Raw genomic sequence first — 4,649 nt, 5'->3', positions numbered from 1 at the left:
CGTTCTGCTTTATACTACTCAGTAAGTTTTAGACTTTTATGTGTTCTTTATCTTTTGTTTCTGTTACCTAGAATCCTTCTGCCACTACTATCCTGCCTCCCTCATGTCACCAGACTCTAGTTGCCAAAATCCTACCCAGCCATCAAAACCCATATTAAATAACTTTGCACAAGCAACTTTTCTGGTTTCTTCCAAGAAAATCAACTTTTTTCTCCTTTAAAGTTCTTCGCACATTATTTGTATCTTTCCAATGATACTTATTTTATTCTCCTTGGAAATATATCCTCTTGTCTTCCTTTTGGATTATAAACTTCTTGAGAACAAGAATCATGTCTTGCTCATATGCATATCTCCTACTATATTTAGTAGAAGACAATAACTGCTCTTAAAAGGAATTTTATGTAACACTTTATGCAGGCAAAAGTCTATAGTCTTACTAAAAACCCCCAAACCCAACAAAATCTTCTAACATATATAGGAAAACATGTATACAATGTTTCTTATAACAATAAAATGATTTAATAAAAAAGTTATAACTATTTCCCATTCTATCTATAATGACTACCACCTTTCTTTTATTCTGTCTTTATTATTAGCACAGACTTTGCATGTTTATCAGATTCTTATGACTAGGATATTTGATATTTCTTTGGAAAAATACCCTCCCACACCCTTACAACAATACAAAATAACCCATAAGTTTAAACTGTTAGCTTTGAAATGGCTGTCTTTAGTTAGCTGGCTTGCAACTCTAATGTTTTTAGTATGTCAGTTTCCCCTCTTTATTAGCCTAGCCTGGATAAATGTCCTAGAAAAAAATTTCCAAAAATTTATTTAAGTTTCTTGTGATTTGGAAAACCAGAAGCTTCAAAAGACTTTTCAGGATATTGTCCTATATCTAAACTTTAGATTGCCCTTACTTGAAAGATTTGTAAAAATGTGTTTAAGAAGATTTTGGAAAGATTATTGATGTAAATCTGAGTTAAAAGCATTGGTTCATATTTCATTGGTGATGCTGTTTGTCACCAGTGAATCTTTCACTAGACATTTGCCCATTGCTATGAAAATAACACTCTTGCTTTTATTTCTATAATCTAGCTTCCATTAAGCTGAGACTTAAAACTCATTTTTTTAGACACAGGATAAGATTACCAGAAATATGTGTAATGTTGAAAGTTTTATTTAGTGACTGAAAAGTTATTAGCCTTTATAAGTGACCATTATTATATCTTCTGTGTATTTGGAAAAATTCCTCTGAACAGGTGAAATGTATGCAGTGAATTTCTGCAATGAATGACAACAATGTAAAAATACTTTGGAATTTTAAATATTGCCAAGATGTGTTTATGCCATACCAAAGAAGTTAGTTCTTTAATAGCCCATGCACAGTAATCATGTATTGTACCATCATTTATATTATTTATTCATGACAATAACTCTAGGGGTTCAGAAAATACATATAATGTACATTTATACATAATTTCAGCATTTTATTCAAAGCAATCTGATATATGCTATCTTTTCCTGATGTGCGAATTGAATAACATTTTTAGCAGCCATTTCTTTTTTTTTTTTTTCAAATTTAATCTAGAAACAAATTGCTTCAAGCTTGGTGCTAAAAGTCCATCTGATGAGAATCTTTCCATTTTATTTTTATTTTTAGATGTGTAGAAAGATTACACATCGTCATTTTTAAATTGAAGTAGAATTTCAAAATAAAGGGTTTCTTTTTATGTTTGTTTTAGTAATGTGGCTTTGGTTGTATTGAATATAAGGTAATAATCATCCATTAGTCTAGAAATGGCTAAATGCCCAATATTCAGATTAACATTAAATGTCCAGTACTGCCTATTTGATGTTCTTACATGACTGTAACCAAATAAGCTCCATATTGCTCAATTGTAATGTTCATCTGGCTTCCTGCCATGTAAATGGATGTATTAATACTCAGTTCTCGAGAGTGTTGTGAAGTTCAGTTAATTAATGTTTATAAAAGCTTGAGATTGTCTGCTGAAAGATATTACGTGAGTTAAAGTTATAAAAAAAGCAAACATGTAGAGCACTCTAGAAATTGTTGCTTAGCAAAAATGAAAGTGCCTTGAATATATATTAGCCATGTCTGAACCAATGACTTCTGGTTTCTTTAATCTATTATAGTTTTTTATGGTTAGTACATAAAGAGGACTTAAAGATGCACCATCTCTTTTCATAGTGAACAATTCTTTTTTAATTAAATTATTGGGGTGACATTGGTTAATAAAACCATGCAGGTTACAAGTGTACAACTCAATGAAATATCTGCACACTGCATCATTCATAACAAAGTAAAGTCTCTCTCCATCCCCATATATTCCCCTACTTCCCCCCACCATCCTTCCTTCTGGCTATCACCGTACTGTTGTCTGTGTGTCATATATATGTATACTTATTTGTATATTAATATATATAAAACATATAAATATATATAATTTTTTTGCTGAATCCCTTGACTTTTTTCATCCTGCACTTCAACCTCCATGCTCTGACAGCTGTCAGTTTGTTCTATGTATCTAAGCTTCTGTTTCTATTTTGTTTGTTAAATTACTTTTTCATTAGATTGCCCATATATGTGAGATACTATGGTATCTGTTTTTCTCTGACTAGCTTATTTCACTTAGCATAATACTCTCCAGGTCTATCCATGTTGTTGCAAAAGGTAACAATTCCCTCTTTTTATGACCAAGTAGTATTCCATTGTCTAAATGTACAGCAGCTTTTTAACCACTCATCTACTGATGGGCACTTGGGCTGCTTCCAGATCTTGACTATTGTAAATAGTACTATCATGATATACAGATGGGTATGTTTTTTCAAATTGGTGTTTCAGATTTTTTCAGATGTATTCTGAGAAGTTGGATCGCTCAGAGGTAGTTCAATTATTAATTTTTTGAGGAAACTCCATACTGTTGTCCACAGTGGCTGCACAAGACTGCATTACCAACGGTGCACCATGGTTCCCTTTCTCCACATCCTCACCAGCACTTGTTGTTTGTTGATTTATAGATAGTAGCCATTCTGGTAGATGTGAGGTGATATCTCATGGTGGTTTTACTTGTCATTTCTCTAATTATTAGTGACACTGAGCATTTTTTATATGTCTATTGTCCATCTGTATGTCCTCTTTGGAGAAATGTCTATTCAGATCCTTTGCCCATCTTTTAATTGAGTTGTTTGTCTCCTTGGTATTGAGTTGTATAAGTTCTTTATATATAGTCATACCTCGATACCTGTTGGCTTCAGAACTCACATCAAACCTTGTACTCATTGCATTTTGATGAGAAAAAAAAGTTTCAGCACTCAGCACTTGCTCGGGACTTGTTGCACTTGCTAGAACTTGTATGAGTCATGATGCCACCCTGCATGAGAAAATGCTTCAGCAGTTTCTCTTGTTGCTTGCTCAGTACTCATTGGTTTTGGCACTCATCATGAGTTCCAGAATTAACGGTGAGTACTGAGTAAAAATGAGTATTTTGGAAGTTACCTCTTATCAGATGTATCATTGGCAAATATGTTCTCCTATTCAGTGGGTTGCCTTTTCATCTTGTTGATGTAAGTCTTTTTTTTTTCCATTTTGAGTTTAATCTTCCAGATGGTGTAAGTCAGTGGTATAGTTTCACCTTTTTGTGCACACCTGTCCAATTTTCCCAACACCATTTATTGAAGGGACTGTCTTTACTCCGAAGTACATTCTTGCCTCCTTTGTCAAATATTAATTGACCATAAAGTCATAGGTTTATTTCTGGGCTCTCTGCTCTGATCCATTGGTCTATATGCCTGTTCTTGTGGCAGTACCAGGCTGTTTTGATTATAATGGCCTTCTACTATAGTCTGATGTCAGGTAGTGATACCTACAACTTTTCAAGATTGCTGTGACTATTCAGGGTTTTTAGTGGTTGCATATAAATTTTTGGAATATTTGTTCTAGATCTGTGATATATGCTATTGGCATTTTAATGGAATTGTGTTGAAGCTATAGTGTGCCTTAGGTAGTATTGACATTTTAATGATGTTAATTCTTCCTATCCATTAATACAGTATATGCTTTCACTTATATGTATCCTCAATTTCTTTTTTCAGTATACTATAATTTTCTGAATACAGGTATTTTTTTCACAGGTATTTTACCTCCTTGGTTAAATTTATTCCCAGGTCCCTTATTTATTTTTGTTGCAATAATAAATGAGTTTGTTTCTTAATTTCTATTTCTGATAGTTAACTGTTAGTGTACAAAAATGCCACTGATTTCTGGATATTAATTTTGTATCCTGCTACTTTTTAAAATTCATTTATCAGTTCTAGGGTGGAGTTTTTAGAGTTTTCTATGTACAGTATCATCTACAAATAACAACAGTTTTACTTCCTTTTTTCCAATTTGGTTGCCTTTGATTTCTTCTTATTGTCTGACTTCAGCGGATAGAACTTTTAGTACTAAATTAAATAAGAGTGTTGAAAGCAGTCATCCCTGTCTTGTTCCTGACTTAGGGGAAACACTTTTAGTTTTTACTCATTGAGTATGATATGATATTGACTGGATTTGTCACATACGGCCTTTTTTGTTGAAGTATGATCTCTCTGTTTACACCTTGCTGGGTTTTTATCATAAATGGGTG

This window comes from Phyllostomus discolor, chromosome 10, assembly GCF_004126475.2.
Source record: "Phyllostomus discolor isolate MPI-MPIP mPhyDis1 chromosome 10, mPhyDis1.pri.v3, whole genome shotgun sequence".
NCBI classification, from domain to species: Eukaryota; Metazoa; Chordata; class Mammalia; order Chiroptera; family Phyllostomidae; genus Phyllostomus; species Phyllostomus discolor.
The sequence above is the reverse complement of the archived record's forward strand: the minus strand, read 5'-3'. Positions refer to the sequence as shown.